A 13,865-nucleotide genomic window follows, 5' to 3' on the forward strand; every position below is an offset into this window, starting at 1 on the left:
TTTTTAGGAAAATCAACCCGACAACTTGTAGCTAACATTCCAACAAATCTTCTGTTTAAATATGAGCTTGATTGGTTGTTCCAAACTTGCGTAAATGATATTTTACTCAAAAAATATTTGGCTAGAACTCTGAACCCAATTAAACCTAATCAAATTAATAAAATTCAAAGACGTAAACCTTTTCGATTACGACGCAAGTTCGCACTTCAACTCCTCGAAGTCATCCAACTTCTTTACGTAAAACGTCTGCCCGTTTTATTCAATTATTATTCAACGAAATGCTCACACAGCTGTCAGTGTCACCACAGCCTGTAAATATCAGCTATTTTTAACGCCACGATCCTCTTCTTCTCCTGGAGAAAAACGTCCTCCCGATCACGTGTCCTTCCTTGTTATGAATTCAAAATGACTATTCAGGAGGAGTCGTCACTACCTCAGAAGAAAAGTTCTGAATTTTTATTTTTTTTATTCCAGGATTTTTATTCTATCTTGTTTCTCAATCAAATGTGATAGTTCGTTCGTTTCAATTTTTTTTTTTGCGAGAGTGTGAGTGAGAAATTCGGTGTCGCGACAATTGTTTTGTTTGGTAGTTTGTTTGTAGTAGTTGTAGCTTTTTAAAATGCATTTTAATGCGCCAGCATAAAACAAAAATCAGGAAGAAGAGTTTGATTGTTTGCATTTTTTGGGCGAATGAAAAAGATCTGAATAAAAAAAACATCACAAATCGCTGGACGAAACGGAAAAAAGCCGACTAAATTTGCAAGTCAGTGTTGGTGAGATGAACGACGCCGACGATTGCTGTCAGTGCCGAAAGTGATAATAATAATAATTTGCACGCAAGTCCAGAGAGAGAGAGAGAGAGACCAAGTCCGCGCAAGTCCACGAAGTGGAGAGAGAGGGCGAAGGGCGCTCAGCGGCGCGCGAGCGCGCGTTCCTAAAATTTAACCTTGGATTTGGAGATTTTTTGCGAATTTTACGCGATCTTCGTGTTCTACCTCAAAAAAAGAAGCAAAAACATCGCAAATTTAACCACCACTAAGAAAACCGCAAAAAAAAGGTCGCGAATAAAATTCTGATCGTGTGAGAGAGATATTTTCGCGGGGCGACACTGATTTAACATTCGGAGCACACACACAGTTGTGAAGACGGCGGCGAAGGGAAGAAATCAAATCCTCGTCAACCCTCGTTTGGCGTGTATGTGTGACAAACACACACGCTCATCGGAAGCGGCGCAGCGCAAAACTTTGTTGTAAAGTTGAAGGTAAATTCTTTTGTCATTATTTATTTTCGGTTTTCATATTATTTATCTATTTCACTCACTCGAAAAAAAAAATCCATCACACACAAACTCACGCAGAGAAAACAAAATCCACAAAATTTGCTCACGCCAAACGAGCGCAAACGATCGCGATGATCATTGACGAGATGGTGATGATCGTTTGACGAGCGAGCGAGAGAGGGAGAGCGCGCGAATGAGAGAGAAAGGGAAGAATCGGCAAACCAAAAATCTGCAAACATGCTCCCCACTTCCCGCGCGCGCGCTCTCCCCTCTTTCCCTCCACCAACTGGGCTTCTTCTTTTCAAACTGCCAAAAAAAACGATGAGTGAATTAGAGAGAAGAATAGCGAGAATAAGAGAGAGAAGAGGCAAAGAGAAGGAAGACGCGCATCAACTTGTTGGCCCGTCGGAGATGATTGGGCTTATCGAAGGAGGCGACCGGATCGATTCTCGGCCGACGGGAGTTTTTTTTTTCTTTTTTCTTGGATTTGTTTGTGAGTTTTTTCTTTGAAATCGATTGGATCAATTGGATTGGATCACTTTCCGGGGTTTCGGTTTGGATCGATGATTTACGATTTTTGACAGAGGGTTTTTTGCGCGATTTGAAAAGTCGAGTTTAGTTAGTATTTTTTTTTGTTGAAATGTTTTTCTTCATAAGAAAAAATGTTAAGCTTGTTATTTTACTCATTTTAAAATATGTTTGAATGCTTCTAGTTTTAATAATTAATGAGAAATTTTAAAAAAAAATATGCCAAAAATCCCACACCTCAAATTGACAAAATAAACATCTGATAATTTTGCAACTTGCTATTTTTTGCACTATCCTAATAACGAGTTAGCTTATTTAAATGGTTCTGTTGCATTTTAGCGAGTCACTGACGATTTTTCCGATTTGCACTAAAAAGATTTAATATTTAAAGAAAAAATGAATCTAAAATCAAATTAAATTTAAAAATTAAGAATTTCATACTAAATTTGATGGGAACCACCTCTATTCAAAAAAATGAAACAAATCATAAAAATATTTGTTTTTGAAAAAAAAATTTCAATTCAAAAAAATAACTAAGAACCTTTCTGAAATCTATTTTTCTAGTGCTTTTTTCTCAGAGAAAATATTCCGTTTATTCCCCAAGCGCCCTCCCCTGAAATTTTCTCGTTCCACAGGAATACTTCGCAACGAAAATTTCCTACTAATCATCCCAACTCCCTTTTACAGACAGTTTTCTTATTTATTATTTTTTCAATTTTTTAATGAAACTTCTCCTGAACTCCTCTAAGCGCCCTCCTGAGGGCGTTTTGAATTTTCTTATGGGCTTTTTACCGGTAAAACTTCCACACAAATGCCCTCATGAGAGTCGCCCTTCGAAGTGCGTTTTAAAAGTTTTAAGAATTTTCTCAACGAATTTCACTTCTGACTTTTTAAGTGCTTCTGAGGGGTTAATTTTTCTAAATGAAAATTGTTTTCCTACTTTCCCAGCGCCCTTCACAGGGCGTTTTTGAAGGTTTAAGAACGTTTTTCCGCGGAAATTGGTGATGTTTTAACGAAGCGCCCTTTTGAGGGCGTTATACATTTTATAACGCCCTTCTGAAGGTGTTTTAAATTTGCTGAGCAGATTTTCTCAACAAAAATTCTGTGCTTGCACCCTTCCGAGGGCACCCTCTTTAAAGATTTTCTGATTTTCGCATGGGTTTATCTTTTAATATTAATTTATGCCGCAGTTTGTCGAGTAGGCCTCTGAACGCCCTTTTAATTTTTGTTTGAGATATTTCTTCCCCAGCGCCCTTCAAAGGGCGTTTTGGCTGCTTAAAAAAAATCAACGAAAATACACTTAAAATCCCCCAAGCGCCCTCCTGAGGGCGTTATCAAGGAATTTTATCATCAGTAAATTCCCACAGTCGTCAAACGCCCTCGTCCTGATGTTTCCAGGGATTTTTATTTACAGAAATTTTCTACTGATTTTGTTTAGCGCCCTTCCAAGGGTTTTTTGATACTTTAAATAGTTTTTCCTAATCGAAAATCGTCGTCTCCCTTTCCTAGCGCCCTTCAGAAGGCGTTTTTGAAGTTATAAGATTTTTTCGCAACGGAAATTTCACACTTATTATCAAAGCGCCCTTCTGAGGGCGTTACACATTTTCTAAAGATTTTTTCAACGGTTATTTTAAACTTATTCCTGAACGCCCTTGTGTAAAGTTTTTTTTTTAATTTTTCAGATATTTTTCAATCGAAAATTCTGTGTTTAGCTTGCCTGGCCTTGATTCGCCCTCCTGAGTGGGCGTTTTGTTTTTCTTAAATGGAATTTCTTACTTCATAGATCTTTTGATTTTCGAATGTCATTTTATTAGTTAATATTTATTTAAGCAATTTTTTTTTTTCTCAGTAACGTGTATTAAGTTGACGGATCCTGGAAGGGAACATTCCCAAATAATGATACATGTTAATTCGTTTAGATTTTTGAAAGAATGCGCGAATCAATGCAATCAAAATAAGCTTAAATTTTTATTTTTAATTGAGAAAACAATAAATGTCAGATTTCAGGAGATAAAAAAATATTTCTTTTTTGAGTATTTGCCCAACAACGTGTAAATATTAGTTTGGCATTTCGTCAAAGGAACCGTTCGAAAATTACGTTACATGTTATTTTTAAATGAGAAAACAATAAATGTCAGATTTCAGATGATGTCAAAATATTTCTTTTTTGGGTACTTTCCCAACAACGTGTAAATATTAGTTTGGCATTTCATCAAAGGAACCGTTCTAAAATTACGTTACATGTTATTTTTAAATAAATGTCAGATTTCAGATGATGTTGTTGTTGTTAATTCATTTATTTCTGGCAGCTTTAACCTATTTCAGATGATACCGAAATATTTCTTTCGCGAGTATTTTCCCAAAAACGTGTAAAAGTTTGACATTTTATCAAAGGGAACGTTCGTAAATTACGTTGCATTTTTTTTAAATGAGAAAACAATAAATGTCAGATTTCAAAAGTTACATTCAGCGATTTTTCTCAGTAACGCACGCGGAAAAATAGTGCATATTTCAATCAACAAAACCGTATTGTTGATTTGAAAATCATAATTTTTGTTGAATCAACGCTAAACGTCAAAGCAGATTATTCAAAGCAACAAAAGACTTTTGTGAAATTGAGAAAATAAAGGTTTGTTTCAACGCATTTTTTGTTGTTGATTATATTCAACAAAAATTTTGTTAATTCAAACCTCGTACAGGCTGATTCTACAAAACATTTTTCTGCATGCGTGTATTAAGTTGACAGTTCGTGAAATGGAACGTTCAAAAAATACGTAACAAATTTATTTGATGAGATTTTTTTTACAGAATCAGTGACTCAATGCAATCACAATAAACTTAATTTACGGGCATTTCTTCAGTAACGTGTATTCGTTTGACAGGTCGTCGAAGGAACTGTTCGTAAATTACGTTACACATTTTTTTTTATAAAAATGAGAAAAACAAATAAAAAGAAACAACCAGAAAAATTCTGCAACATCTAATCGCTTTATTATGCAAACCGCCTCAATTTCCGTTCTCCAAGTTGGTCCCAACATTCCTTCGCCATGAACCTTATGCCGGAGAGTTCCTCCAAAAAATCCCCTTCAAAAACCTTCACCGATGATCTCATCCCGATCTTTTTTTTCTGCAGGCGTTTGCACAAGCAGTTATTCCTCCTTCCCTTCAAGAAGTTTCGGAACGGGGTTTGGACTACCTGTGAAACAAGTTTTTTTTTAAATATTTTTTTTTCGCTGATGCGCGTGGGTGCATCTCATCTTGAAAGGGTTGGTCCGGCGCGCGGAATAAATTACCACGCCGGTTAAGAACCATTAAAGTATTATTTCGTTTAGTGTGCTGACCAACCGGCTTCGCTGGTCGTTCAATATTTGCGCAAGCTAATGGTGAAGGTTGAGGTTAGGTTTTTGTCACTTTTGACGTTAAAAGATTTCGAGCAGTTTGCTGGGGAGGTATTTGCCCAAAAACGATAAGAACGATCAAAAGTTCGCTTGTGGGAATAGCTCAGTTGGTAACGTACCAGCTAGGAAAGAGGCACGCGAGGGTTTAAATCCTGCTCGTCTTGTTTGTCAATGGCTTTTGTTTTATCAGTAATCGTTGAATAATTCGATTAGCTCAACATCTGAAAGCCTTTTCGCGCAGATTTTTCACCATCAAACCGCACGTCGATAAACGGCGCAACGCCATGAATCTCAATCGACCCCCGCCCGGAAACTGTCATTTGAAATTCTACCCTGTATGAGGAGTTGTGCAACAGAAAAAAAACCACGCTCCCAGGCCCATAATTCAAACCAATCTCATCAAACAACGAAAAAAAAAACCTCCAAATCGGAGGCCATCCACGTCCGCGATCGATGGCTTCCTCCTCCTTCTCCTTCAAAATCGATTCCGTCCACGAATGCTTTTAATGTTTGTATTATGTAAATATTTGCAAATATCTCATTTCGAATCGCTGATTTCGAGTGATTGATACTGGCCAGACAAAAAAACGAACCAACCAACCAACATGTGACACACACAGAAACAAAAAAAAAGCGAAAAGATTGCACAAATCCACTCCCACGGCAGTTGACAGCTACGGCGAATGCTGTCACCCTTCGCGCTTAGAAAAAAAAAACAAAACAACTGTCAAAACGAAGAAGAAACCTTTTAAAACTCGCCAAAATTTGCATTAGAGAGAGGCACGCGGTCGTAAAGAAGCTGCTGGAGGCACTTTTATGACCTCCTGAGCTTCTTTTTGACACCTCGTTTTTTTTCCGGGCGGTGTCAAAATGCACCACCTTGCGGTGGACCCCTCGGCGTGCCGGGATTTTCAAAACAGTAGAAAGTGGTCAGTCTCACGCTCGCGGTGATCTTCTCCCGCAGAAAACTATTCTGTCATGCAAAACACGATTTTGGCAGATTTTGGAGGTTTTTTTTTCTGCGTGGGTGAAAGGGTCCACCATCTTGAACTTTTTCGCGCGGTGACACTTTCTAATCAAAGATGGCGGCGGAGTCTGACAGCAGCCTCGCAGCGTTGATTTATTGCTCGTTTTTTTGGGAGGTGAAATCGATAGATTTGCTCTCTCTCTCTCTCTCGCGCAACTTCGGGGCCATGGTCGTCAATTTGATAGCGTCCTTAATTTTGAAAGCGCGAACGCGATAAAAATTCAAATTAGGATTAGAAGGTAAGGACGCGGTTTTCGAGGTGGTGTTTTATCGATTGATAGAAATGTTGGCGATTGCAGATTTTTGTGAGTTGAAAGTTTGGAGTCTTTGGCATTCGACGGGATTGCCAAAGTGCAATAAAAATCTTGAAAGGTAATCTTCAGCCATGGATGACCTAGTTTATCTCTAACATTTAACCAGTCGGAGTTGGGGTTGGAGTCGCAGTCAGCAAATGTTCAACAACTGTCGATTTCGGAAAGCAGCTCCAATAAAACGACAGCTGTCAAATTCAATATGTGTTTACATCATTTAGCCGCGTAGCGTAATTTGCGAACGTTTCCTTGTGATTGTTTACCTTTTTTCGGCACCCTCCGCAAATTCAAACCATAGAAAATTGGTGCCGGAACTTGTATTGATTTGACGTTTGAGATTTTCAAACCGCTGGAAACTAAATTTAATGCAAATTTGAGCGACCTTCTTGCCCCGTTTGACAGTTTGTCATCAGAGAGGGACTATCTACAGATTACGGAACACTTTTTTGTAAATCTCAATATTTGAGTGTTTTTTTGTTCAAAGAATCATCCCTTAAGCATTAAAAAAATCGGAGTAAAATTACTCAGAAATGCGTTTTCTACTTTTAAGTTGTGCGCCAGGGAGCGTTCTTTTATTCCGTAACGGTTTTGGAAGGGGGAGGTTGTCGAAGGCCGTGTTACGCACAAAACATTTTTTTTTTTAATTTGTATAAAAACTTAGTTAGGAGGGGGAGAAATCGAAAAAAAACATTTTTTTATTTGCTCATGTAAAATGAGCAGGACAAACGGCTTGTTTACAAATCCACATTGTACCATTTACTTGGTTTTGCTTGAATTTGTCAACCAACGTTTCGTCAATAAACGTTTGCGTAGTGTTTAAACCGCTGGAAACTAAACTTAATGCAAATTTGAGCAACCTTCTTGCATCGTGCACCGATTTGACAGTTTGTCATCAGAGAGGGACTATCTACAGATTACGGAACATTCTGATTTTTTCAAATTAAATTAAATTTTAATATTTTTTCTGTAATATTACAGAATAAAATCAACATCATTTTGAAAGTACTCCCAACTGCACTGAACCAAATCGCGCCGAGCTCTATTTTTAGCGATGACCAAATTAGCACAAACCGTCTCCGATTCTGCAGACTTGGGCTTGCCTTCACCACATGTGACAAGTAGTAGCATATCTTGGTCCCAAGCAAAAAAAAAAGGGAAACAAAATGACAGCATTCAAAAGACATAAAAAAGTATCTTTTTTTCGCGCTTTTAACGCGAAATTTGCGCCGGTCCCTTTTGCTTTCTTGTTTTGCCTAACTGTACTTCTGAGCGCTGTCATGTGGGTTTTGTCTCGATTTGTTGTTGCTTTTTTTGGAAGGGGGATTTACTTGAGACAAAATCCAGCAAACAAAAACTCGGAAAAGGGGGGCGGGAGGGAATTCATTAGCGTAAATATCACACAAATATTCAAATTCTGCCGCGAAATTTGTTGACTTTCTCCGGTGTGTGGTTGCTTAGATGATCGCGCGCGTGCGTTTGAGGTTAGGTTGTCAAACCGTGCACTGTCAAATTAAGTTAGCAACTTACCAGTTCGTAAAAAAAACTTGATCGCGGGGTTTTAACGACATAAACATGTGCTTTCGCGCGAGGGCCTAACCTCCAAATCGCGATTTTCGCCCGCAAAAAAAAATCCGCCACATTAAACAAGATCAACTGGCGAAAAAAACCGCTCCACACTCTGAATTAATTCGCGCAATGAATGAGCTCTCCCTTGGCCCCACCCATATCAACTTACCTGAAGCGCGAAAAAAAAAATCGCAATCGCACACACACTAAACATGTTTGCCCTGTTTTAGTCACTAATTATATTGCAATCATAAAATTTTTAAGGCGATTCTTTTTTTTGTCTTTATTCGCTTCGCACCCTACCGAGGTCCGAGCCCGAAAAGAAAGCCAACCAAAAACTGACCAAACCACTCGAACTTTTGATGGGCATGGCTTGGGCGAGAGAGGGGAAAAGGCAGAAATTTGCACCAAGTTAAGGTTTTTTTTGGCCTTACTTTTCGTTTCTAGGTTGAACAGTAGCTGGTCGGTTTTGTGACCGGTGCAAACTGTCAAAATTGGCGAAAAAGTTATGATTTGTCAAAGTTTGTTGCGGAATTTGTGAATTTTCCCTCATTTACAAACGGTCAAATTTGCACACCAAATTGAGATTGGTGCTCAATTTTTGATTTTGTCAATTTTGTGACAAAACTTAGAAAAACATATAAGTAAGTTTCGGAATTTGTGAATGACCTTCTTTACGAACTGTCAAATTTGTACACGTTTCTGAAAGAGGCCTCACAATTTCTGCCCACTGATTATGTTTCTGTTAACTCTCCAAATGTCACTGTAAACGTGTATTGTTCTTACAAGTTTCTTCATTTATCATTCATAAATGACGCAACTCTACTTTTTTTGTTTTTTTTATGTATTAAATTTTGTTAAATAAATCATCAGAATATTCACCGAAAATTGTATTTGATTTCTTAAATTTTGTATCAAAAATTATCTTTAATTAAAGTGAGTTTCGGAATTCGTGAATGACCATCTTTACGAACTGTCAAATTTGTGCTCAGTTTTCTCGATCAATTTTTAATTTTGTCAATTTTGTGACAAAACTTTGAATAACATAAGTAAGTTACGGAATTTGTGAACGAACTTCTTTACAAACTGTCAAATTTGTACACGTTTAAGAAAGAGACCTCACAATTTCTGCCCACTGATTTTGTTTCTGACAACGTTATTAAATGTTTAGACTTTCTTCTGTAAACGTGTATTGCTTTGACAGTTTGCTTCAGTTATCATTCACAAATGACGTAACCTGATTTTTTTGTAACAAATTTTGTCTAATAAATCACCAGACAAAATGAAGCATAAATTGTGTTTGATTTCTTCAATTTAGTTACAAAAATATCAATAATTAAAGTAAGTTTCGGAATTCGTGAACGACCTTCTTTACGAACTGTCAAAATTATACACTTTTCAGCAAAGAGGCCTCACATTTTCAGCAGGTTGATTCTGTTTCTGATAACTTTCCTAAATGTTAAGACTTCCTCCTGTAAACGTTTATTTCTTCGACAGTTTGCTTCAGTTATCGTTCGCAAATGACGTAACCAAGCACGTAACCCAACTATACAAGTTTTTTTATGTATTTAATTTTGTCAAATAAATCTTCAGAAAAAGGAACCAAAATTGTGTTTGATTCCTTCAATTTTGTTGCAAAACATATCAATAACAAACTTTAGTTTCGGAATTTGTGAATGTCCCTCTCAACGAACTGTCAAATTTGTACACGTTTCTGAAAAGAGACCTAAACATTCTTTTAGTGTATAGCTTTGGTGAATGTTGAAATGTCGTCTTCCTGTAAACGTGTATTGTTTTTGTTGTTAACTGATTTCTACAGTCAGCATTCACATATACCGGAACGCGATTTGACAATTTTTGGAAGCAAAAAAAAATTTTTGGATATAATTTTTTTAATTTTGTGTCAAAACAGAGCACTAAAAATTGGGTTTGGGAAAAGTTTACTGAATGCTAGATATAATTTTTTTGAACATGGATTGCTTTGACAGTTAGCTAGAGCTATCATTCACAAATGACGTAACCTAATTTTAATATTTTGTTATTTAGAAAATTTTGTCAAGAGCTATAAGACTCAACATTGTTTTAAGTTTCTTTTTTGTGACAAATATGTGAATGCTGACTGTAGAAATCAGTTAACAACAAAAACAATACACATTACCAAATGACGTAACGCGATTTTATAAGTATCAAATTGAGTCAAACTTTTAGATAAGTAAACTTGTCAAATTCAATTTTAAGTACCAATAAATGTTTTGATCTGTAAATTCACCGTAATGCTTCATTTTCTATCTTCATTTCTATCTTCTAATTTAGCCATAAAAATCCAAAAAAATCGCATTCCACCTGTCATTTTCAACTCCTCTCCCTCTCAGTCCCTCGTCATCGTTTAATTTATAATATTTTCCGCTAAATTGTTAATGGTAATGCGATTATAGCGCGCGCACACACACACACTCACACTCTTCTTCGACTTTGAGAGGTTATGGATTCCCTTTAATGATGGTTTCGAGCTATTTCGAGGTGGAACCTCGTGGAAAGTGATAATTAATGGTAGCTAGCCCCTCTCTCTCCCTCTCGCCTTCGCGATTTAGTTGCAAAACGTCATCATAATAAAGCGCGGCGGCTTATCGCGGTCTTCTTCTTTTTTCTGTTGTTGCTCGCGATTTTTTTTGGCTAATAGCCAAAAAGTGCAAATTTGATGAGACCCACGCGGGGGCCCGCATAACATAAGTTCCAGTTGGTGGTCGTGGCCGGGGCGGCCACAAATCATCGACCGAGGTTAGGTAAGGTTAGGCCCAGAGAAAGAAGATTTTGACGGGGGCAGTGAGTGGGAAAAATGAATGGGAAAATTATGGAGCGGCTGTCAAAATTTGTTAGGAAATTGAAGTTTTTTTTTTCAACAAATCAACAAATTTAAAAAAATTACATCGTTACGTAATTATTGAATGGCTCTACTGTCAGTTAAGATTCTTTGTCAAATATTTATGTTTATTTTGTATTCCGAAAACCCTTTTTTTGCGGACAACTTGATAATTTTGAAGAAACAATTTTGATCAGTAAATTTTCCGCGAAACTCATGAATAACACAAGTTCGTTTCGGAATTTGTGAATTTCCTTTTTTTACAATCTGTCAAATTTGCACACAAAAATTTAAAAAAGAAGAACTGCATATTTTGTTTGATTTTCTTACTTCATTTTTAAAACAATAAAAAAAGTAAGTTACTGAATTTGTGAACGACCTTCTGTACGAACTGTCAAATTTGTGCACGTTTAAGTCAGCATTAACTTATGACGTAACGCGATTTTACAAGTTTTCGGCGTGTCAAAATTAGTCAAATTTTAGTCAAATAAAAAAAATGTAGTTGAGGAGCGTGCAGAAATTACGTAAAGGATGACATTTCAGTTAAATTAAATTTTGTTTTAAAATTGAGCTAAAGACGCTTATGAAACGATCCAAAACCCCTCGCCAAGTGTCAAAAAGGTCAACAACCGTCAAATTCTTCCGTCAAACCCCTCCTTTGTTTACCTTCCCACCACGCAAACGTCAACAAGGTCAACAGCCCTTTCGGCGTAGAACACTTGCGCTTACGTCACCCTTCGCTCAGGGAAGAGCGCGGGCCGCCATAACGGTTTCAAGAACTTCCTAGTTCGTTCACACCGACGACGACGACGACACCAACGCCTACTACGAGCCGACCACGTTCGGAAACCCTACGAAAATAAACGAAACCAATAATTTGGCAAACCGACACAAACACACGTGCGCGGATGACTAGATGATGATCGTTTAGATTTCACACACAAGTTGGGCTCGCTCCCTTCATCATGAAACGTCAAAAAAAGAAGAATAACAAGACTCCGCGTTCTCATATTTCGCGTACTTGTTCGCGCATTTGTTGCGGTTTGTTTATTATTTATTTATTTTTTTCACGCTCACTCCTACATGGTTGTGTTGGTGCGTCTTGCGCTATCTCTGACGAGCTTAGGGATTTTTCTTCTTCTCCCCTCCCAGCGAATATTTTTGGCAAGAGCCGCTCGTTATTGTTATTAGTTTAGTACGCTCGATTACGATTTTTTTTTCGCGAGCGCGAATCAACATCAACAAAGAGAGTGAGCGAGCGGAGCGCGCTCGCGAGAGCGCAGTTAAGCACTCACTCTCGCGCCTGCTACGATTTCGCGGAGCGTCAAGTGCACGCGCGCTCGCGATTTAGATCGCGAAATTTTTTAACCCCGACTTAGCAAGCGTGTGTGTGTGTGCGCGCGAACGTGTTTGGGCGTGTTGATTCGGGTTTTTTTTTTCGCGAGTTGCTCGAGGACAAATTTTGGGTTGGTGCGAGCGCGTTTGTGTTGGTGCGCGCGATTAGTGCTCGTTTGCCCTTTTTGACATTTCGCGGCTGTGTGGGCGCCGCCGACTAGATTGGGCGTTTTGAGGTTAGAGTTAAAAAAATTGGTTGATATTCTCATTATTTCGACCTAAATTAACTCTGTAAAAGTCGAAACGAGACAAATTGTCAAACGAAGCTTGTTTGTAACCCTTTCCCAAATAATTTCATGTGACTGTATGTGTGATCATGAATATTTTGCGAGGGCGGCTTATGTTTTTATCGTTCAGTTCTCAATGCTCAATGCTCTTTTTTCCGTCGCTTTTTTGTGTGAGCAAAAATCCACTGAAAGTTGTTTTTTTATTTTTTTTCTCTCAACTCGCAGCGTTACTGCGAACAAACTGGGAACACTGCTTCCATGCATCGAGAAAACAATCATGATTTAATAATGAAGTGTTGGTATAATATATTAATTGGAAATGCTTAAACATTTCATGATGCCCTTCACTCTCTCTCTCTCTCTCTCTCTTTGCTGCGACTGGATTGATTTTAACGCTTTTTTGTTTTGTTTCGATTTTTCGAGGTTATGTGTTGAGTAACAGGGCTGCCATCCGGCTTAAACGTCAACCTTTGGCGTGGCAGGTGTGAGGGAGGGGGGGGAGTCAATTTTAGCAATATTTAAAAATTGATTCCTAAATGACTTTGCAGGAAGCTTTTTTTGGCGAGCGTCAAAGCCAATTGAGAATTGTTTTTGTTGTTGTTTTTTCGGTTTGTTTACTCTCGCGCGCGCAGAGTGATTGTCAAATGGCGGTGAAAGAATTTAAATCGATTGATGAATATTTCAGCCCGAAGGGGGGAGTGTCGTGGGGAGTGTTTTGTTATGCATTTCAGATGTTATAAATACGTCGCTTTGAAGGTATTGGGTGATTTGCGATGATTATTCTGACAAAGGACGATTTGGGAACGGGGGGTTGTTCAAAAATTACGAAATAAAAAAAAACTAAAAAAAATTGACACTCGCAATAATTGACCTCTTGTTTGGTTGAAATGACATAAAATTTAAAAAAAAAAAACTCATTTTTGAGAAGAATTTAATCTCATTTCAATCTGTGGGTGACAGATCCAACAATTCTACTGTCAATTTTGACATTTGATAAAGTGAATTTGCGCATATCTGAAAAACGCATATTTGCATATTTTTGCATACTAAAATATTTCCTACACGTTTTCATGCATTGGCCTAAAATGAATTTAAAAATTGAAAATCTGTCAGAAATGTCGATAAAGTAGATCTCATTTGGAACATAGCAACCCCAACTCCACCACCATATGACGAAACTGTCATTTTAGACTCGTCAAATCGACAAATTTATTCTGAAGTAAAAATACCTCCTCGGCTTCATTCCAATTTGAAATTGTAATCTCTGGTTTCCT

At 37.7% G+C, this 13,865-nt stretch overlaps 1 protein-coding gene across 8 annotated transcripts in view; it reads left to right on the plus strand.

The window, feature by feature from the left end:
• LOC120416924 (sex determination protein fruitless) overlaps positions 1-13,865 on the plus strand; it is a 456,860-nt gene that overhangs the window by 351,792 nt on the left and 91,203 nt on the right. Inside the window, exon 2 of one of the 8 annotated variants that reach the window (XM_039578837.2) lies at positions 475-1,261. The exons of the other annotated variants lie outside the window; for them this stretch is intronic. The gene's annotated coding sequence lies outside the window, so the exon portion shown is untranslated. The remainder of the gene's footprint in view (positions 1-474; positions 1,262-13,865) is intronic. 8 annotated transcript variants of the gene reach the window in all.

Source organism: Culex pipiens, chromosome 1, assembly GCF_016801865.2.
Source record: "Culex pipiens pallens isolate TS chromosome 1, TS_CPP_V2, whole genome shotgun sequence".
Lineage (NCBI taxonomy): Eukaryota > Metazoa > Arthropoda > Insecta > Diptera > Culicidae > Culex > Culex pipiens.